We start from the raw sequence: 24,322 nt of genomic DNA, 5'->3' as shown, positions 1-24,322 counted from the left end.
CACAGATGTAATTCTCTCTCTAATAGCAACCTTGATAAGCCAGTCTAGATAAGAAGATATTGTACAAGGTCTGTTTATCAGATGGGTTGAAGAACTTCAGGATACATAGGCAAGTATGTATATATGCATACACATATAAACACACACATATACCCCACTTACACACATTGGCACAAAAAAAACCACAGTCGCAGTCACACAAACATAAAGATACACATACATAGAGACAAATACATACATATACAACTGTACATACGGATGCATGTGCCTACATGCAGTCATGCTGATACACGGCCACTTGTAACAGTCTTATACACAGATGTGCACAGGTTGACTTACACACACAAATCAGAATAAAACAGAAAGTGTGCCTATGGTGAGAATCTTTGGAAATTACATTGAGCTAAGAATGAGGCTCTAAGTAACATGAGGGCAGTGACCAAGTCTCCTGGTCCTCAGAGCAGCCAAGTCTGGGTACACTGTGGGTACACAATAAGGTCCCACTGACTGATGGACTCTATGGCTTACCTTATTGACTTAGTTTGATTATGACAACCATGGGAAAATTGTCTCCCCTCCGAACCTTTGGTGTAAATGCTTGGAGTGTCTTGGAGCTTGTCGTTGGCTGAGATTATGTGCTTAAGGAGCCCCCTCACTTATCCCCTGACTCTCCACTTCCAGAACCCCACCTCACAGTCAAGTGGAAAATTTCATTCCTTTTCAAAAGCAAAAGATCACCAGGGGTTTCTATGGCATACCTAATATCTCAGACAGGCCTCCCTCTTCTGAAGAGGGTCCTTATCTCCTTAGCAGGAAGGAAGCTTGAAGTATCAAAATAGGTAATGCTTACTGACATACCTATGGCTTATTAACAATGTGAACATCATCATTATCATTAAAGATGACTTTTGAAAAGCATGCCCATCCTATGCTTGTTTGTTTGGTCAAGGTGAAGCAAAGTAGAACAGCATATTTGCTCTCTGAGTCATTGGAGAAAGGTAGCCCCTGCACCCTGTAATTTAGGAGTTAACATCTCCACTCAAGCAGCAAGAGGTCTGAGACCCAGATGAAGGAGCCTAGAAACAGTTCCCTTTCCCCGTGGAGTTCTTGATTACAATGAACTCTATCTTCATTTCCTGTGTGCTTGTTATTGATTCCGACATATATACTACTTAGTGTTCGAACAGGAGAGAGAAGAAATTGGGATGCTAATTTTGAACTTTTAATTCCATCCTTTTCTGCTCCACAAACTTTCTTTGCTTTATTTTCTTCCCCCTCCCTTATTCGTTTTCCATTCTCTTCCTTCCTCTTCTACCACATCCCAGACAGCAGAGGGGTGGCTAGAGAACCGCCACCTTTCCAGCCACACCTTGAAGAACTGGAGGGCCAAGGACTATGGCCTCCCTTTGCATTGATCCTTCTCTTCAGCATGAACCACTTTTTAGCCCATCTTCTGAAGAGTGGGGGTGACGTGGCATCAGGAAGTCTAAGCTTTTAGTTCCAGGGGTGGCTATACTGATAGTTTTAAGGGAATTAGTTTCTTGGTCCTCGACTTCCATAGTCTCCAGGTACCAGCTTAGGTTCTCTTTGCTCTCCTTCCTCACTGCCCACTACATGAAAACCCTTTCCTACTTTACAAAACCAATGCCTTCATCCTTTCCAGACTTCGGTCTGGGACACCATTCTAAGGGGTGAATGCCTCCGGGAAGACAAACCTCCTTAAATAAGGGAAACTCATGGGACAGCTTCCTCTTCTTCCTGATTTTATACATTTTCCTATTAGGGATGAAGCACAGTGATAAAAATGGATGTGTTAGCCCTTTTGGGGAGGGCAAAGACAATGGGTATGATGACAGTTCTGTTTAATGGCCTCACCTCTCCCAAGCCCTGACTTTTGTCAAAGAATACTTTGTTGTTGTGGGAGAAGATGGTGAGAACGAAGCAATGAGAGAATTGGTAAGAAATATTGAATGCTAAAAATGTCTCCTTTTTCACAAATTTAATCACAAGCAATTATGTTCAGCTATTCTCAATACTCATACTTGGGAAGTGTCATTATATGGAAAGAAAAGCTCCTTGGAACAGCTGAAACAGTAAGGTTAGTGACACAAATTCTATTAAACATAATGGGAATGTTTTCAAGGGCTACCAAATGATAAATCCTGTGGAAAAAGCTTCACCTGGTTCCTTTTAAATTCAGTGTGTGTTATTCAGTAAGCTAGTTAAGACCTATTTTATCAAATTGTATCACGAAACATTTATTCCACTTAGTTCTCAGTTTATTTTTTTTCTTATGAAATGCCTAATATTTTCTAACTCTGATTAATAAAAAAATAAAATGATATTCTAGCTGCAACACAAATTTGTTGTTACAGGTATATACCTTTCTCTTTTATTAAATATATGGAAAAATCTTGATCTTGATATCTCACAAAATTAATGGCATTATTTTTGAAGTTATATACATATTTTTTATTTAATGATTTTCAAAAACTGAAAGGCAAATTCAATTCACACATGTCCAGACATTTACCAAAGGACTACCAGGAATTTTATACTTCTTGCTTCATAGGTAACACATTCTTTCTTTTTTTTTTCTAAAAATCACACTGTATTATTACAAATTAAGTAGTTTGAGAAATGATATATAGATTTATTATTGTTCTTATAAATTATAGAAATAGGGGTGCCCGGGTGTCTCAGTCAGTTAAGTGTAGACTCTTGATTTCAGCCCAGGTCATGATCTCAGGGTCATGAGATTGAGCCCCCACCCATCAGGCTCCACACTGGGCATGAAGCCTACTTAAGATTCTCTTTCTTCCTCTCCCTCTCTCCCTCCCCACCCACTCACATGCGTGCACACACACACTCACCCTCTCAAAAAAAAATTACAGGAATAGACTATATTAGTTTGTCACCAGTTTAACCTTGATTTGACTGTTCTTAGTAAGCTATCTGTTTTAAAAATACCATAATATATTACTCAGTGATTTTTAATAATATTTCCAAAATGTGCATTAATCTACTCATTTGAATTGAAAAATGCTAAATCGTGGAAGGAGCCAAGATGCCCTTCAACAGATGACTGGATTAAGAAGATGTGGTCCATATATACAATGGAATATTACTCAGCTATCAGAAAGAACGATTTCTCAACATTTGCTACAACATGGACGGCACTGGAGGAGATAATGCTAAGTGAAATAAGTCAAGCAGAGAAAGACAATTATCATATGGTTTCACTCATTTATGGAACATAAGAACTAGGAAGATTGGTAGGAGAAGAAAGGGATAAAGAAAGGGGGGGTAATCAGAAGAGGGAATGAAGCATGAGAGACTATGGACTCTGAGAAACAAACTGAGGCCTTCAGAGGGGAGGGGGTGGGGGAATGGGATAGGCTGGTGATGGGTAGTAAGGAGGGCACGTATTGCATGGTGCACTGGGTGTTATACACAACTAATGAATCATCGAACTTTACATCAGAAACCAGGGATGTACTGTATGGTGACTAACATAATATAATAAAAAATCATTTAAAAAAAAAAAAGAAGATGTGGTATATATACACAATGCAATATTATTCAGTCGTAAAAAAGAAAGAAATATTGTCATTTACAAAAATGTGAATGGATCTAGAGAGCATATTGCTAAGTAAAATGAGCCAGTCAGAGAAATAAACATACCATATTTCACTTATGTGTGGAATTTAAGAAACAAAACAAACAAACAAAGGGAAAAAAGAGACAAATCAAAAAACACACTCAACTGTAGAGTATGAACAAATGGTTGCCAGAGGGAAGGTAGATGGGAAGATGAGTGCAATAGGTAAAGAGAAGTAAGAGTACACTTAACTTGTTGAGCTCTGAGTAATTTATGGAATTCTTGAATCATTATATTGTACACCTAAAATTAATATAACACTGTACATTAACTACACTGAAAATAAAATTAAAAAATAAAATAAAATAATTGATGAATGGAAAAAAAATGAATTCAAAAATGAAGTCAGGCATTTTATGACAGAAAGTGAGTCTGATTAGGCTGATGGTTTGACAGTGGTGACTGGTATTTCTAGTTAGGTTACGTGGCAGACGTTTCTCCATATGCTGAGTTAGCTAAATCTAAACTTAAAGGATGTGATGAGATAAGAGCAGTTTATGGAAAGATACTGTATTGTCAAAGATGTATTGAAGTTAGCAATATTTTTAATTTTCCCAACGCCGAGTATAGCATGCTAAACAATATGTCTGTAAGTGAGGACAAGAGTAATGGGTATAATCAATAGTCATTTAATAAATCTGGCAGTCTTTGTTCTCAGATATTGAGAAAGTGAATGGTCCTAATAAATTAAAAAATAAACAAGTAAATAAATGAAAATTCACACACACACACACACACGCTCCTTTTCAGTCCAGGTGGTTTCCAATTTTTGCTTTTAGCGAAAGTGAAGAAGAACGTAATCAAACTGTCAGCAAATGTGTCAGTAAACTGATCACAAAAAATGATTTAAAATAGATCACCCAGTGACTTTTAGCCTATAGGAAGAATTTAAAAAAAAAAGGGAACATTCAATCTTCCTCTAACAATTTCACCTCTTTCAAGTGAGTAAATCTTCTTAGTCCTAACATTTGTGAAAATGTAAGACACAAGTAGAAGATGTAAAAACGTGACTAGAAATCTTTAGGTGGCATATGAGCAATAACGTTTGAGCGTGACTGACCTGAAAGGTCACTCCCAGCTCTGACAACCTATCACTGTCACTCCACCTCTGCATGCCTCCCTCTTACACCTCTTGGGCTTCCTTTCTCCCATCAGGGAAACCCCAGGCTTCCAGAGACCTCACCTGGCTCACTGCCATGGCTTGCCTTGCTTGCCTGCCTCCATTATGCCGCTGACCCATCCCGCCTCATCCAAACCACTCTTCTCTCAGCGCAGCCTCTTCACATTGTTTTCTAGCCATTTTTAGGTCAAGGAAACAAGGCTGTGTAACATGCCTTGTCAGACCTTCCACCTTCATTATGAAGATTGAAAGGGAGCGTCCGACACCACTCCCTCTTACCCTCAAAAAGGGTAGGCGACCTTTGTCCCACCCAGGCTGATCTCATGATTCCTGCTTATGTGGGTCACCTCAAAAAGCCCGATGCCACTTTTCATTGTCTGCACTTCAACCACCTCCTTCCCCATCTCCCACCCTGCCTCCCTACTCATGAACATGGTAGAGCTCATGATTCACCAGCAGCAAAACACTCTGTTTCCTAAGCCTTTTACCTAAATTCTCTCTTCACTTTCTTGTCCTGACTACAATGTGACCCCCTCTAGAGGACAGTGCTTTTCTGGAGCTCTCTGGGCAGTGGCTGTTTATTCACCCTCATCCCTTGTACTGTTGAACATGAGATGAGTTACAAGTGGCTCTTCCTCCTCACTGACATTTCTAGTCCCTTCTCCCTTGTCTTTCTTTTAAATACATGGCCTTGAATCTTCTGTCTTCAGAGTTGACCAGCCACTGTTCTTCCTTTCTGCAGTTAACTTCCAAGCCCAGGGTATGCCCTCTTTCAATGACTGTAGCTCCTGGCTCACTGTACCTCTCTCCAACTCTGTCCCTGCCTTGATGCTGGGTGATTTCCATGTACACATATAATCCTCTTAACTCTTGACCTTGACTTCCTTTCTTCCAATGAATGTACATTGTATTTTACCACTTGATCTCAGGACCATACCCTGCCCTATTCTTCCTAATGTAGCCTAGTTTCTGAGCTCACCTTTTATTTTTCCAGCTCATTCCCTCTAGTAGTCTGACTTCGACAAACTCTTGATACTACCCAATATACTTGGCTTAAAGTAAATTATTATAATCCTTAGAACCATCTCTGCATACAGTCTCAACTTCCTTGCCCCTCATTTTAATACTCTTTTAGGAGAACTAAAACCCTAAACAAATTCTTCACTACCTCTATACCTAAACCCATGCAGCCAACCTGAAATAAAGAAAAACATAAAAGCGTGCTCATACTCTTACTGTCAGTTAGTGGCCACAAACCATTAGTTAAACCACAATGCTCCCTGGCATTCATACTACCTCTCACATATTTGTCTCTCCCTGGAAATCATCAACACCTGTTCCTTCATCAGTATTCTCAGCTGATGACATTGCTTTCCACTTCACTGATAAAACTGAAACAATCAGAGGGGAATGTCCATACACTTCCACCACCACATGTACACACCTACCAACATCTACACTGACAGACTCTGCCTTCCTGAGTGTTTAATGGAGATGAACTGTCCATGTTCCTCTCTAAAGTCTCTTGTGCTACAAACTTTCCCTGCCCTTCACCTACCAAAAGAGATCATTCCAGTAATTCTCTCCTCTGTCTCTATGTCATCCATATTTCCCTCTCTGATGAGTTATTAACCATCACCATAACATGATGCACCTACTTTTCCCTTCTTAAAAAATCATTTGATCCACAGCTGCTCCCATTTTTCTGCTCAACTTTACATCAAACTCCTAAACATATTTGTCTCTACCTACTACCTCCAGTTTGTGTCCTCTTGTTTTCTCTTAATCCCATGCCAAATAAGATGTTGCCTTCAACCATTTCAACAAAACTATTCATGTTTGTTTAACATCAAAATGCCTTCAATGTTGCTAAATTCATAATCAGTGATTAAAGCTGATAATGTTTGGCCTTTCATAAGTATTTCACAGTTATTCATTTCCTACTCCTAGAAGCACTTTTGTCCCCTGGCTTCCTAAACACTACACACTGGTTTTACTCCTAATTTACTGGTCACATTTCAATCTCTTGTTCTATTTCCTCCTCTTCTCCCTCATCTGTTATTATTGGAGTGCCTCCAGGTTCAATTCTTGGACCTTGATTCTTTCCTATTACACTCATCCTGATCTCATCCTGTCTCATGGCTTTATATTCACGTGCTAATGACTTCCATCTCCCCCACACTCTTTGCCCCTTCACTCCTGACCCCATACAACGCCTATTCAACAGTGATGCCTAATAGGAACAGCAAACTTAACATGTCCAAATGGTCTTGTGTTCCCCAAACCTTCTTCACATATTTCTCCACCAAAGCTCATAGCAATTTCATTCTTCTATTTGGACAGGCTAAAAACCTGGGTGCCATCCTTGATTCCTGTCTCTCACACTCCATGTTACATACCATGAAATCATGTTAGCTTTTCCTTTAAAATATACCCTCATCTGGGCTCTTTTCACCAAGTCTTCTGCTACTACCCTGATCTTGCCTTGATTTTTGTAAGAAACACCTAATAGCCCTTTGCTCACATTGTCACCCACCCCCTCATAGTCTATTCTCAGTACAGCAGCCAGAGTGAGCTATTCCAATACTCAAAGCCTCAAAACACTCCAGTGGCTCCCCAGCTCACTCCAAGTAAGAGCCTATGTACTTACAATGGCCTACAAAGGCTAACAATCTGATGTACATTACCTCTTGGACTTCATCTCCTATGACTCTCCTCTCATTCTGCTCTAACCCCACTGGCTCTTTCATTGTTCCTCAAATAGTTCAGGCTACTGGACATTTGTACTGGCTATTTCCTCTGCCTGGAGCTCCCCTCCTCTGTGTATCTGCAAGGCACATTTTCCTTCTTGGCTTTCTTTTCTTCTTGTTCAAGTATTATTCTCTCATTAAGATCTACTCTGACTGCCAATTTTAAAATTGCACTCCCCTATATTTATTGTTTCTCCCTAGAATGTATGCTCAGTGAGAGAAAGTTCTGTTGTCTGTTTTTGTTCATTGCTGTAACCTCAGTGCCTAGAAGATTGCCTGGAAATAACAAGTGTTCAATGAATACAGTTGATCCACAGAATTCATGGATTCCGAATTTGCATATTATCCTACTTGCTAAAATGTATTTGTAACTCCCAAACCCATGCTCGTGGCACATTTGTGATCATTCACAGACAGGAGCCGAGCAGTGAGAAATTTGAGTCACCTGATGTGCATGTTCCCAGCTGAGGTTAAACAAGGCAACACTCTGGCTTCTTGTTTCAATTCTCATACTGTAAATAAGTTTCCTTTCTGCTATCTATTTAGTACCATGTTTTCCACATTTTTGTGTCTTTTGTTGGTGATTTCACTGTTAAAAATGGAATTGTCCCTTATTTTCTGGCACTAGATGTTTCTCTGGAGTAGTCTGAAGGCAGCCTGGATTTTCTTCCTTCATTTAAGGAAATTCAGCATTAAAAATACCTTGGAATAATTTTTGCCTGCATTTTTTTTTGGGTTCTCTATTTCAGGAACACTTTCTATCCATATGTTATATCATTTGACTGCCCTTGTTATCTATCACTTTATCTGTGATCATTTTATCTCCCCCTTTCCTTTCCTTTTTATTCACTCAAAAAGGACTTTTATTTCAAAGCTTTAATTAAATTTTCAGCCATATCTATTTTGTGTCTGGCTGCTCTAGTGATGACTTCTGTAATGATACTGCTTCAGTGCTCTGTTCCCTTACTTTGCATCACTCTTTTAATCTCATTCTGTTCTTTCGACATTTTGTCTTTAACCCCTTTTAAAAAACAGAATTCATGTTATCAAGTTATTCCATAGCCTGAAGCACTTGCAAGGGTTCTTTTGTCTCCTTGGGTTAGGTTTCCTGTCACTTGAGTTATTTTTCTGTCCTGTGCCGCTGTGCTTTCTTTCTTGGTGTTGCTGTGATAGGTTTCCACAGCCACCATGTACTTCTCACTTGTACTTCTCACTGGTGCCAGGTGTGGACAACTCAGACTTCCACAGTGAGGTGTGGGCAAGTTCTTTGTAGCATCTTTCCCATCTTATTGAGACATTTTTGGTTTCCCCTCTGACCCAGATTTGAGAGGTATGTCCATACTACTTTTCAGTGCCTTGATGGTTCAGAGTCAATTAAAAAGTTCAGCTGGAACTGTGTGAAAGTTTTGTGGATAACCTACACGTACCTGATTCTGGACTTTCTTCTAAGATTAAAAAAAAATACCCTATGTTGGGAAGAATGAAGGGGGGAGGTAAACAGAAGGGGGAATGAACCATGAGAGACTGTGGACTCTGGGAAACAAACTGAAGGCTTCAGATGGGAGGGGGTGCGGGATTGGGATAGGCTGGTGATGGGTATTAAGGAGGGCAGATATTGCATGGTGCACTGGGTGTTATATGAGAATAATGAATCATGGAACTTTACATCAAAAACTAAGGATATACTGTATGGTGACTAACATAACAAAATAAAAATTATTAAAAAAAATAAATGCACTGAACAATTTTTTTAAAAATCCCCTATGTTGGAGATCACCACAGTGATCAAAGTTATAGCCTACTCTTGTAGGGAAATACCATTGCGTTTTAGACCATTCCCCTAATTTAGACTGGAATTCTGAGAAAATGGCAAATCCAAGTAGTTTTTTCCTGACTCTGCTGAGATGGCAGAATGGTTAGGATTAACTTTCCCTGGTTTCTTTATGTACACTAGGCAGCTAATGATATCACAGGATTTTATGAGTCTCAAGTAGAATATTACAAACACTGATTGATCATCATTCTGCAGTAGATACTCAAAATACGTTAGGTGTGATCAGTTTTTGCAGTGATTGATGAAGATTCCCTTCCAGAGAGCAATTTCTTTACCTTTGTTCTAGACTGACTACTCACACTTTAATTCTGCTTCTTTCCAAATAGGGTTGCATTCTTGAGATTTTATTAACTTACTACGTTAGTCTCTTGTCACCTGTTGGGGGGTGTGTTAGGAGAAAGGACTTATGATGAGCCACACCCAAATATTCTATTGATTTCCTTGGGACCTACTGTTAAAAGTTTGCGACATGAGGTTGCTGATGGCAATAACTTTGTTGTTGATGTTAGCTTCAGTAGGATATAGAGTGGGATATTGCTTATCTTTTCCATTCATCACGTCTACTTAGAAGTTCAAACATGATTAGAGGCAGAGAGGAGACAGGCAGGCACCCTGGGCAGGGGCCTGAGTGAGGGAAGAAGCAGAGGTTGACATGCCCAAAAGGAGGTGGTGAAGGGCAGGGGCTGGTTAGCAGTGAAGGAAATAATGACTGGTGCATCACAGTAGGGGAAAGCTAGGCTTTTATGGCTGGTCAGAAGGTTTTGGAACCCAGAAGGAAGAACTGAGATTAGTGGTGCTACTAAGACTAAGATCCGTGTTGTTGATCTTCTACAATGAGCTCCTTAGGAGTTCACCTGCTGGCATTCTATCTCTCCTTAAGTGAACCTATAGGCTTCCATAGCCACATGGCCCAAATGTTCTGACTGGGGTGAACATTCACCTCTTGCTCTTTAGTAAAACAGAGACCACCGGGAAGGGAGAGAGAAGCAGAAGCCACCAAAGTTCTGTCTGCTTTTTATTTCAGATTCCAGTTTTGCTAGGTATAGACATGGCTGAGTTTACCTGGTCCATGCTTTATCTGCCCCTGGAATTTGGGAGACAGCCCCAGGAGCCACTTCTAATGACATACTTATAACTCAGGGCTCCAACTCTGGTTTGGGCATCAGAGAGAAAGACAATTAATTCATGACTTCATAAGTACCATGAGTTTGTTCACTAAGTCCTAAGTTTGCTCCTAAATTGAGAGCTCCCAAAGTCATTGACTGACTATCCATATGTATCCAGAACCAGTCCTGAAGCCTGGTACAATAGATACTCCTTAATTAAGTGAGGAAAAGGTAGGTCAGTTTGACTGTATTCCAGAAGTTGGAGACTATCCCTTGAGTCCTCTCCTTCCTTCCCACCCTATCTCCCTCTCTAATTTAGCACCAGCTTCTTCTCAAGAAGCTTGAATCTGCCAGTGGAGTGAAGAATCATCCAGCAGGCGGGTTATTTTAAATCTTTAATAGACATATTACCTTACATTATGGCTTCATCATCCGCCCCTCAGTGTGAGCACAAAGAGAACATCCATCACAATTAGTGTAACATCCCAAACACATAAAAAAGATGAAAATGTGCAGCTAAGTTGGGTGTAAGGGAGCCCAGGCTCTCTGAGTGGCTTTCTGTTAGACCATGGGCACACAGCCAGGCCTGGATGCAGCTCTCCCAGGGGCCAAGAAAGGGATTAATAAGGGTATGCTCTGAGCCCGGAGTATTGCTCCTGTTCCCCAGAAAGGCAGAAGCTTCTAATGCTGAGCTGAAACTGAAGCTGTCATTTACAAAGCTCTGCTCTCACTTCTATTACTGGCCAAGCAGAGGCCACTGGCAGACACTTGGGGTCCTAGATCCAGGGCAATTAGAAATGGGTATCTTTTTTACTAAGTCAGTATTTTAGAAGGCTCTTTCACATATATTTGGTCATGGAAGCCCTATGACCACTACATGAGGTAGATATTATTATTGTTCTTTTTTCCAGGGAAGAAAACTGAGGCTCAAAAATTTCTGTGACTTAGGTCAGTCTGTTTCCAAAGGTTATTTCCTTAGAATGTGATCCCTGGACAAGACAAGCATATATAGAACTGAAACTGGGAGAGGAAATGCTGCTCCAAGTTTGGAGGCAAGAGTGGTGCATTATCCAGGTGTGAGAACCAGGTGTCCCTCTCCCCTCTTCCCGCATTGCCCTTCACCTGTATGTAATCTTTCATAATGCCCAGCAAACCACTGCTTGCTTTTTTTGTTGTTGTTTGCATGCATTTATGTATACAGGTAACTATTTATCTCTCTTTTGGCCTAACGCAGAGTTGAATTACTCTACAACTCAGTTCTCAGCACTGCCTACATCCTTCAGCACAAGGCCTCTCTCTCCTATTTGTTCCTCCCATTCAGTCACTGATTCTCACTCCCATCCCCTCACCTCCATAGGCATCTATTTCTGCTGTCCTTTTAACAGTTTGTATGTGTGTATGTGCTTTTGCTTTACATAATAGTATTTTGTTATAGACCTCATTTTGCTTCTTATTTTTCCCATTAACATTAGGCTTTTAGATATAACCACATTTGCTCTGTGGGCATCTAGCTCACTAGATTTTAACTCCTGTGTGCACAGTGGTATGTATCTACATATTTACTTATCCCCACCCCTGAAGACAGACCCTTTAGTTTACCTTCAACTCCTGAACACTGCACACAGTACAACTCAACAAACATCAACATCCTTGTCTTCTTGAGATCTGCACCAAACTTTATCTGTCCATTCCTCATTCTTTGCCTTCCTACACTTATCTCACTTGTTTAAGATCTTATCATCCCTTGTCTGAGTTATTACAAAGGTCTTCCTGCCTCCCACCTCTTCTGAAACTAAATTCAACACACCCTTCAAGGCCCACCTGTACTTACCCTCTTCTCAACTACTTCATCACACATTTTCTATTTCTGCCATTTGCTGCAGAAGCCACAGTCCAAGATGAGAAATGATTAACTGCTGCAAATTGCAGTAGTGTTCTACCTGGTTGGGTTTTGTGGTCTCCACTGCCAAGAACAGGAACTGTAACCTATTTAACTCATCACAGAGCCTGTGTCGTACAAATGCAGTGTGTTCAAAGGGCTTTACACACACAGGAGTCTAGGTTTGTGGGTCACAGGTACCCTCTTCCTATGTGTCAGGAAAGAAATTCCTCCTGGAGAGTCTTCCTCAGCAGCAGATAGATGGAGACTTTCCACTGCCAGATGGGCAGGGTTACAGGGAGTTAGTTGGTGAGAGTGGGTAAAGAAGTAATAAGCCTCAATTAACCCCTGGTGACCTATTTGTCTATGCATGCATATTTAAGCCTGTGCATTAAGTGCATGTATGTGTGTCGGTGGGGGCAAAAAAAGGGAAGATGAACACAAGTTCCATGCCATATTTTCTTCTGCAAGCTTTGGAAAGACAAGCCTTTCCTAAGTAGGACACAAAACAGGGACCAGGTATTTTTCCCTACATAGCCACCTTGTCTTTCCTAGAGCATCCTGAAATGGCAGAAGCAGCTGAAAGCATCGGGAAGTGGTCCTGCCATCAAAGTGGGCAAAGCAAAGCAAAGTATTGAGCTGTAGGACTGGAGGTTGTAAGGCAGAATATTACCCTTCTTGGGTTGTCAATTTATTTGTGTTTTAGTCCTGTCTGTAATATCTTTGATTTGCTAGTCATTTTCCTGAATCTCAAGATTTCTTCATTCTTTTTTTTTTTTTCCCTGTAAGCTTGGTTGAGAGCATTCATCCCCTCTTCCTAAATGGGTTACTGATTTGGAAGTTCCTTACTTATTCTTGATCCCATTTTTTTGGTCTCTCTTTAGCAGTAGATGTTGGTGTCTTAGCAACCCAGCTAACAACTACATAGTTTATTCTCTCTGAAGCTAGGGGTGGCCCATGGGATTACACAGTTAATGAGAAATGAGTGGAAGTGGCTTGTGGCTCTATACAGAGGGGTTGCTTGCACGCCCCCCCTTTTTTCTATGCTTCTTTTTTCATGGACTAGAATGTGCAGCTGTTGATGGGAGCTTAAGTAGCCTTTTAGGCCATATCTGGAAGCCATAGGTTGAGATTGAGCCACGAGATGGAAGGAGCTTATGTCACCAACCCTGTAGATCTGCCGTATCAGTCCTGGTGTGCTTATGCTAGGCTTACTGGTAAAGGAGAAATAATTTCTGTTTCATTTACATGCCTATATTTTAGCCTTTGTTGGAGTAGACAAACCTGTATTTTATTATGGAGACCCAAGCTGGGGACAAGTTTCATAGTTACCAAATAATGTAGATGCCAGATCCATGATTTCTAAATAGCTATGGCTGGCGAGCGACTTTGGAGCTGTCAGAATGTTTTAGGAAAACCCAACAGGATTGGTAATTGCTTAGAAATGTCATTTTGTGTTATGATTTTATTAATTGATTTGATTAATTGATGAGTTTATAGACACACTTTTGAATTGACATAAACCATCAACATAAACATACAAAATGTTTTCTTGGTAACTATGTTTGCTCTATTGTTATGGGGTCTGCAAAAGACAAAGTGTTATACTCCTTTCTGAGAGGTGTTAAATCTGCAGCAACTTGATTGAATAGCAGGAGCTCAAGACATTAGTATAATTTTGTTTTTCCTCTAAGTATTTGAGCAATCCTTGTAAGTAAAATAAGGGAATTTGTAGTATCTCTTTCTGATACAAACTTCTATGATTTTATGACTTGTAGTCTGAATGCCAAAACCAGGATGGATGTCTCCATTAGCCACTTATTAACTAAATTTGCATAAGTTGTTAACTCTGTGACCTTTAGCATTTTTCTTTTAAATGTAGATTAAAAACCTTGGCTAAGAGAATTTCATAAAGGAACTGTAAGAACCAAGCAGAATAGCAGCTGTGAAAGCGCTTATACAACACAGCTACACACAAAAGTATATCATGATTTATAGTCCTTTTGGTTTTTTATTTTTCTTTTCATTCCTATTAATGGGACAGTATTGGCCTTATTCTTACACTAGTGCACATTCCCAGGGCCCATATCTGTACCACTTGGTCTATGGCACATATTTAGCCCTCCTTTTCTATTCACCACAGAAGTTTTTGCTATTGTGATCTATTGTGATACTGTGATACTGAATCTACTGTGATACTGCGGTGACTGAATTAAGAGAAGAGTAGGGGGAGACTCGGCCTGAAGAGGAGAGAGAGATGGGGTTGGATACAGTAGGCTTAGCAGATCCATGTGAGAGATGGAACGGCAGGAAAGGAGAGACAGGGAGGACAGGGAGCCTGGTGGGGGACCTGGGGGGAATTCCAGGAACTGGGGACTGTGTGTGAAGGCTGTAGAGTAGCTGTGGGGTGTGAGAGAATTGGGAGTAGACAAAGGGGCTTTGCAAAGAATTGCTGTGGCTTATAGTTAGATCAGCTTTGACATTCTTCAAGAGACATAAATAATGCTGTGATTCTTTTTTTAATTATTATTTGTTGGTAGGTTTGCCTCTTTAAAGGTGAGTCCCTGAGGAGACTGTGTAATATAGCAGGTCATTTATCATATCATGATGGATTGAAAACTGTTCAGTTTTTTCAAAATTTTATTTCCAATATAGTTAACATATAGTGTTATATTAGTTTCAGGTGTACAATATAGTGATTCAACAATTCCATACATCACCCAGTGCTCATCATGATAAGTGTACCTTTAATCCCCTAACCTATTTTACTCACACCTCACCCATCTCCCCTCTGGTAAACCTCTGTTCTCTAGAATCTGTTTTTTGGTTTGTCTCTTGCTTTCTTCCTGTGTTTGTTTTATTTCTTAGATTACACATATGAGAGAAATCATATGGTATTTGTTTTTCTTTGACTGACTTATTTTCCTTAGCTTTATGTTCTCTAGCTCCAGCCAGTTTTGCAAATGGAAAGATTTCATTCTTTTTTTCAATGACAATAATAGTCCACAGTGTGTGTGTTTGTATGTATATTTACCACTTCTTCTTTATTCATTCTTCTATTGATGGACACTTGTACTGCTTCCAAAATTTGGCTATTGTAAATAATGTTGCCGTAAACATAGGGGTGCATGTATCCCTTTGAATTAGTGCTTTTGCATTTTCGGAGTACTGTGCTTACTGGATCATAGGGTAGTTCTGATTTTAAACTTTTGAGGAACCTTCATACACTGCTTGTGTAGGCACCAGTTTGCTGCAGTGTATGTTTTGTTTTGTTTGTGTATGCACCAGGGGCTGTACCAGTTTGCATTCCCACCAACAATGCAAGAGGGCTCCTTTTCCTCCACATCCTCAAAAACGCCCATGGTTCTTATGGTTTTGATTTTAGCCATTCTGACAGGTGTGAGGTGGTATCTCATTGTGGTTTGAATTTGCATTTCTCTGATGATGAGTGATGTTGAGCATCTTTTCATGTGTCTGTTGGCCATCTGTCTGTCTTATTTGGAGAAATATCTATTCATGTCTTCTGCTCATTTCTAATTGGATTATTTGTTTTTTGAGCTGTTGAGTTGTCTCAGTTCTTCATATATTTTGGATACTAACCCTTTATCAGGTATATCATTTGCAAATACTTCTCCCATTCAATAGGTTGTGTTTTTGTTTTGTTGGTTGTTGTCTTTGCTGTGCAGAAGCCTGTTATTTTGATGTAGTCCCAGTAGTGTATTTTTGCTTTTATTTCCCTTGCCTCAGGAGACATATGTAGAAAAATGTTGTCATGGCTGATGTCAGAGACATTATTGCTTGTGCTCTCCTCTAGGATTTTTGTAGTTTCGTGTCTCACATTGAGGTCCTTAATCCATTCAGAATTTATTTTTGTGTATAGTATAAAAAAGTAGTCTGGTTTCATTCTTTTGCACGTAGCTGTCCAGTTTTCCCAACACTATTTGTTGAGGAGACTATCCTTTTCCCATTGCATATTCTTGCCTCCTTTATCATAGATTGATTGACTTTATAACTCTGGGTTTATTTCTGGACTCTCTGTTCTATCCATTGATCTATGTGTCTATTTTTGTGCCAGTACCATAGTGTTTGGATTACTACAGCTTTGTAGTATAACCTGAAATGTGGAATTGAGATACCTCCAGCTTTGTTCTTCTTTTTTAGGATTGCTTTGGTTATTCGGGATCTTTTGTGGTTTCATATAAATTTTAGGATTGTTTATTCTGCTTCTGTGAAAAATGCTGTTGATATTTTGGTAGAAATTGTATTAAATTTATAGACTGCTTAATTAGTATAGACATTTTAACAGTATTTGTTCTTCCAATCCATGAGCATGGAATTTCTTTTCATTTCTTTGTGTCGTCTTCAATTTCTTTCATCAGCGTTTTATAGTTTTCAGAATATAGGTCTTTCACCTCCTTGATTAAGTTTATTCTTAGGTATTTTATTCTTTTTGGTGTAGTTATGAATGGGGTTGTTTTCTTAATTTCTTTCTTCTACTTCATTATTAGTGTATAGAAATGCAATGGATTTCTGTATAATGATTTTTTATCCTGTGATACAGGATTTTGTGACCTTACTGAATTCATTTATCAGATCTAGGAGTTCTTTGGTGGAGTCTCTAGGGTTTTCTATATATAGCAAGTCATCTTCAAATAGTGAAAGCTTTAATTCTTCTTTACCAATTTAAATGTTTTTTAAATTTTTTTTTTACTTTTCTGATTGCTGTGACTAGGACTTCCAGCACTATGTTGGATAAAAGTGGTGAGGGTGGACATCCTTTTTTTTGTTCCTGAACTTAGGAGAAAAGCTCTTAGTTTTTCTCTTTTGAGTATGATATTTAGGTGAGGGTTTTTCATTTATGGTTCTTATTATGATGAAGTATGTTCCCTCTAGACCTACTTTGATGAGGTTTTCTATCATGAACGGATATTATATTTTGTCAAATGCTTTTTCTGCATCTATTCAAATGATCATATGGTTTTTATCCTTTCTCTTATTAATACAATGTACTACATTGATTGATTTACAAATATTGAGCCACCTTGCATCCCAGGACTAAATCCCACTTGATTGTGGTGGATGATTTTTTAAAATTTATTGTTGAATTTGGTTTGCCAATATTTTTTGCAGTTTTCCATCTATATTCATCAGAGATATTGGTCTGCATTTCTCTCTCTCTCTCTCTCTTTTGGTAGTCTCTTTATCTGATTTTGGTATCAGGGTAATGCTGAGCCTCATACAATGAATTTAAAAGCTTTCCTTCTTCTATTTTTTGGAATAGTTTGAGAAGAATAAATATTAACTCTTCTTTAAACATTTGGTAGAATTCACCTATGGAACCATCTGGTCTTAGATATTTTTTGTTGGGAGATTTTGTTTTGTTTTGTGTCTGATTCACTTTCATTGCTGGTAATCAATCTGTTCAAATTTTCTATTTCTTCTTGATTCAATTTTGAGAGATTATATGTTTCTGTGAATTTATGCATTTCTTCTAGTTTGTCCAAATTGTTGGTATAAAATATTTCATAATATTCTCTTGTAATCCTTTGTATTTCTGTGGTGTTGGTTGTTATTTCTCCTCTTTTATTTCTGATTTTATTTGAGTTCTCTCTCTTTTGATGAGTCTGGCAATAGGTTTATCAATTTTCTTGACCATTTCAAAGAATTCACTCCTGGTGTCATTGAGCTGTTCTTTTTTTTTTTTTCTATTTTGTTTATTTCTTCTCTAATCTTTATTATTTCCTTCCTTCTAGTGGTTTCTGGGGTTTTTTTATTCTTTTTTCTAGCTCCTTTAGATTGTAAGCTTACCTTATTTGAGATTTTTCTTGCTTCTTGAGGTAGGCTTGTATTGCTATAAACTTCCCACTTAAAACAGTTTTTGCTGCATCCTGAAGATTTTGGACACTTGTGTTTAAATTTTCATTTGTCTTTATGTATTTCTTGGTTTCCTCTTTGATTTCTTGGTTGATCCATTAATTGCTTAGTAACATGTTATTTAACCTCCATGTATTTGTGTTCTTTCCAGATATTTTCATGTGGTTGATTTGTAGTTTCATAGCTTTGTGATAGGAAAAGATGCATGATATAATACCAATCTTGTTCAATTTGTTGAGACTTGTTTGATGGCCTAATATGTGATCTATTCTGGAGAATATTCCATCTGCACTTGAGAAGAATGTGTATTCTGCTGTTTTAGCATGGAATGTTATGAATATATCTGTTAGATCCATCTGGTCCAATGGGTCATTCAAAGCCACTGTTTCTTACTGATTTTCTGTTCAAATGAGCTGTCCATTGATGTACATGGCATATTAAAGTTCCCTGCTATTATTGTATTACTTTTGATTACTTCCTTTATGTTTGTTATTCTCTTCTTTATGTATTTAGGTGCTCCCATGTTGGGTGCATAAATATTTGCAATTGTTATATCTTCTTGTTGGATTGTTTCCTCTATGATTATCTAGTGTCCTCCTTTGTTTTAAAGTCTATTTTGTGAAAAATGCCAACGGTATTTTGATAGGGATGGCATTAAAAGTGTAGATTGCTCTGGGTAGCATAGATATTTTAACAATGTTTATTCTTCCAATCCATGAGCATGGAATGTTTTTCCATCTCTTTGTGTCTTCCTCAATTTCTTTCCTAAGTGTTCTGTAGTTTCTAGAGTATAGAACCTTTACCTCTTTGGTTAGATTTATTCTTAGGTATCTGGTGGTTTTTGGTACTATTGTAAATGGAATCTATTCTTTAATTTCTCTTTCTTTAGTTACATTGTTCATGTATAGAAATGCAACTGATTTCTGTGCATTGATTTTGTATCCTGCCACGTTGCTGAATTGCTGTATGAGTTCTAGTAATTTGGTTCTTGTCTTTTCTTTTCTTAATGTGCTCTATCACACTGATTGACTTGTGAATGTTGAATCAGCCTTGTATTCCAGGAATAAATCCCACCTGGTTAAGATGGATAATCCTTTTAATGTACTGTTAGATCCTATTGGCTAGGATCCTGTCGAGTATTTTGGCACCCATGTTTATCACGGAAATTGGTCTGTATTCTCCTTTTTGATGGGATCTTTGCCTTGTTTGGGGATCAGATAATGCTGGCCTCATAGAACAAATTTGGAAGTTCTCCTTCTGTTTTTATTTTTTGAAACAGCTTCAGTAGAATAGGTATTATTTCTTCTTTAAATGCTTGGTAGAATTCCCCTGGGAAGCCATCTGGCCCTGGAATCTTGTTTTTTGGGTTGTTTTTGATTACTGCTTCATTTTCACTACTGGTAATTGGTTTATTCAGATTGTCTATTTCTTCCTGTTTCAGTCTTGGTAGTTTATAAGTTTCCAGGAAGGCATCCATTTCTTCCAGGTTGCTAATTTGTTGGCATACAATTGCTGATAATAATTTCTAGAGGGTAAAACGCTAAGTGAAATAAGTCAGAGAAAGACAAATACTATATCACTTCACCCATATGTGGAATTTAAGAAAGAAAACAAACGAACAAAGAAAAAAAGAGACAAACCAAAAAACAGACTCTTAACTACAGAGAATAAACTGATGGTTACCAGAGAGGAGGTGGGGGTGGGGGAATGGGTGAACTGGTGAAGAGGATTAAGAGTACAATTATGAGCACTGAAAAATGTAGAGAATTGTTGAATCAGTATATTGTGCACCTGAAACTAATCACACTGTATGTTAACTATATTGGAATTAAAAAAAATAACCAACAACAACAAAATAATTTCTAATAAATGTTTCTATTTCCTTGGTGTTAGTCATGATCTCTTCCCTTTCATTCATGATTTTATTGATTTGGGTCCTTATCCTTTTCTTTTGGATAAGTTTGGCCAGAGGTTTATTGATCTAATTAATTCTAGAAACAGCTTCTAGTTTTGTTGATCTGTTCTACTGGTTTTGTTTGTTTGTTTCTATTTCATTAATTTCTGCTCTAACCTTTATTATTTCTCTTCTCTTGCTTGTTTTATACTTTATTTGCTGTTCTTTCTCCAGCTTCTATAGGTTTAAGGTTAGCTTGTGCATTTGAGATTTTACTACTTTTTTGAGAGAGGCTTGGATGGCTATCTAATTCCTCCTTAGGACCGCCTTTGCTGTATCCCATAGGTTTGGGACCAATGTGTTTTCATTCTCATTAGTTTCCATGAATTGTTTAAGTTCTTCTTTAATATCCTGGTTGACCTAATCATTCTTTAGAAGGATGCTCTTTAACTTTCGAGTGTTTGAATTTTTTCCATTTTTTTTTTCTTGTGATTGAGTCCCAGTTTCAAAGCACTGTGGTCTGATAATATGCAGGGAATCATCTCAATCTTTTGGTATCAGTTGAGACCTGATTTGTGACCCACTATGTGGTCTATTCTGGAGAAAGTTCTGTGTGTACTCAAGAAAAACGATTATTCTGTTTCAGGGTGGAATGTTTTGTATATATTTACAAAGTCTATCGGGTCCAATGTGTCATTCAAAGCTCTTGTTTCTTTGTTGATCTTCTGCTTAGATGATCTGTCTGTTGCTGTGAGTGGAGTGTTGTGGTCTCCTACTATTAATGTATTGTTTTCAATATGTTTCTTTATTTTGGTTGTTAATTGATTTATATAATTGGCTGCTCCCATGTTGGGGACATTGATATTTACAATTGTTTGATCTTCTTTTTGGATAGATCTTTTAAGTATAATATAGTGTCCCTCTATGTCTTTTATTTTGGTCTTTGGTTTAAAATCTAATTTGTCTGATATGAGGATTGCTACCCCAGCTTTCTTTTGAGGTCCATTAGCATGGTAGATAGTTCTTCATCTTCTCACTTTCAATCTGGTGGTGACTTTAGGTTCAAAATGAGTCTCTTGTAGACAACATATGGATGGGTCCTGCTTTTTAATCCAATCTGAAACCCTGTTTCTTTTGATGGGAGTATTTAGCCCATTTACATTTAGAGTGACTATTGTTGTATTGCCGTTGTATTGCCTGTAAAGTCCCTGTTTCTATCGGTTTTCTGTTTCTTTCTGGTCTATGTGACTCTTGGGTCTCTCTTCATTTACAGAATCCCCCTTAATATTTCTTACAGGTTTGGCTTGGTGGTAGCATATTCTTTCAGTTTCTGCTGTCCTGAAAGCTCTTTATCTCTCCATCCATTCTGAATGACAGCCTTGATAAAATATTCTTGGTGGCATGTTCTTTACATTTAGTACCCTGGATATGTCTTGCCAGCCCTTTCTGGATTGCCTGGTTTCTGTGGACAGGTCTGATGTTATTCTGATGTTTTCCCCTCCATATGTAAGGAACCTCCTCTCCCTGGTTATTCTCAGGATTGTTTCCTTGGCTGTAAAATTTGCAAACTTCACTACTGTATGTTGGGGTGTTGATCTATTTTTGTTGATTTTGGGAGGGGACCTCTCTGCCTCTTGGACTCAAATGCTTGTTTCCTGCCTTAGATTAGGGAAGTTCTCAGGTATGATTTGCTCAATTATACCTTCTAGCCCTCTCTCTCTCCCCACTCCCTCAGGGATCCCAATAATTCTGACATTGGAATATTTCATGGCATTATTAATGTCTTCAATCTTTTTCTCATGTGCTCCTAGGAGCCTATTCTGTTTTCCTCCACTTCCTTTTTTTTCCATCAACTTGTCTTCTAGATCACTAATTCTCTCTTCTGCCTCATTTACCCTGGCTGTTAGAGTATTCAATTTAGACTGCATCTCATTCATAGCATTTTTTATTTCAGCCTGATTAGGTCTCCTTTTTTGCCCTTAGAGTTTCTATATTGTTGCTAATGCTTTTTTTCAAGCCTAGTTATTGACTTCATGATTACTACCCTGAAGTCTATCTCTGACATCTTGCTTATATGCATATCCATTAGTTCTGTGGCAGATGACATTGTGTCTGTTTCTTTCTTTTCTTTGTTGAGAGTTCCTGCTTCTAGTCATTCTGTGAAGGGATGGTTGAGTGAATGAGCAAATATCAACCAAGACCCAAGCAAGATGCACCCTAGGAAAATCTGGAGTGTTTGGAAACCACCACCACCAAAAAAAAAAAAAAAAAAAAAAAAAAGCCAAAATAAAACATAAAAATAAAATTTATAAAATTAAAAAATTAAAAAAAATTTTTAAAGGGGGGGGGGTGAGGGGAAGCGGGGCTATAATTTCTCAGTGTGGGCAAAGCAGGGTGTTTCAGTTGTTCCTGGGTGTATTTTGGTCTGTTTGTTAGGAGACACTACTTTCCAAAATTAAAAGGAAAGTAAAACTTGTATATATATGAAGGTAAAATTGAATAGTGATAAAAGGACTACAATAAAACATGTATCTATTAAAAAATACAGATGTGAAAAAGTACAAGCTAAAAAGCTACTATGAAATATAAATTGATATAATAAACATCTAGTTGAGATGAGAAAAAGGTAAAAATATTAAACAGAGAAAAAGCATAAGAGAAAGAATAAAAAGAAAAGAGAGTTTTATCTAAAAAGTAAACAAGCTGTGAGTCAACACCTGGAGCTCAATATACTATTTCTCCTGGCTTTGGGATTTTACAGTCTTATGGGGTGCATAGGGTTGTCATCTTCTTGTTCTTCCAGCCTATCTTCTGGGGGAGGGGCCTGCCACACTGTTTTTCAGGTAATCCTGCTTGGACAGAGTTGACCTGTCCCCTGTCAGGGAGATAGGCTCCCTGGAAACCATTTTTTTGTGCCTTTGTTCTTTGGTGGCTTTCCACACCTCTTCCAAAGGTAATAGCAAAAATGGCTGCACCCAAACCTCTGTCCCAGAGCAGAGAAATCGCAGTCTGCTCTCTTCACTAAACCCTCCAGGACAGTCTCCATTGTTTTATGAGTGGCCTAAAACTGCAACCTCCCGTGGTGCACACCCACTGTGACTCTCCCAGAGATTGTCCCAGGGAATTGGGAGTGTCCCTGCCCTTTATGATTCTAAAACCATTAAAGGATATTATGCTAAGTGAAATAGCTCAATCAGAGAAAGACAATTATCATATGATTTCACTGATATGTGGAATTTGAGAAACAAGACAGAGGATCATGGGGGAAGAGAGGAAAAAATGAAATGGGAAGAAACCAGAGAATGAGACAAACTATAAGAGACTCTGAGGGTTATGGGAGTGGAGAGGGGTGGGAGGAATGGGGTGCCTGGTGACGGACATTGGGGAGGGTATGTGCAATTGTGAGTGCTGTGAATTGTGTAAGACTGATGAATCACAGACCCATACCCCTGAAACAAATAATACATTATATGTTAATTAAAAAAAGTAAAATAAAATTAAACTGTGAGTAGCCCCAGCCTTGTGAGCACACCCGCAGCTCCTGGATCCTGTCTGGGCACTGCTCTAGAGCCCTTTCCTGGCCACCAGTGCTCTACAAGTTTTTGCCTTATCCAGTCCCCAGCACAGGCTCCTGATTTTTTCAGGCTGCCAGAGAGAGGAGTGATTCTCAACTGGCCCAGCTTGCAGTTTATGGCGATCCAAGCTGAGAGACCCTTCCTGCACTTGTTGACCATAACCTGCTTCCTGGCTCCATTGCTCAGATTATCTGCCAGTCCTGGAAGCCCCTTTGGCTCTGGGGCTTCTCATATCCCGAGACCACCATGACCTACCTGAAATTCTGTCTTTCATTTCCAGAACCTCTTTTAAAGAGGGATGTCGCTCCCTAGAGCAGATTTCTAAGGGTTCCGCTTTTGTGCTCCAGTGTTATATTACTTTCTAGGAGCCAGCTTATGGAGGCTCCCTCCCCCTTCTGTTTATCTTCTGATATTTCCCCGTAGATTCACTACTCCTCCCTTCCTACCTTGCAACAATCAGTGCTTTACATATATATATATTCTTACCTCTTACATTCTTACAGGTGGTTTTGTGGGTGTTCAGAATGGTTTGGTAGATATCCAGCTAAATTCGAGGGACCAGTTGAAATAGGCTCCCCTATTCCTCTGCCACCTCGCCTCCTCCCCAGCTCTTATTTCTTCAAATAAAT

Source organism: Ursus arctos, unplaced genomic scaffold (genome assembly GCF_023065955.2).
Source record: "Ursus arctos isolate Adak ecotype North America unplaced genomic scaffold, UrsArc2.0 scaffold_11, whole genome shotgun sequence".
Taxonomy (NCBI): domain Eukaryota; kingdom Metazoa; phylum Chordata; class Mammalia; order Carnivora; family Ursidae; genus Ursus; species Ursus arctos.
Note: the sequence above shows the minus strand (reverse complement) of the source record.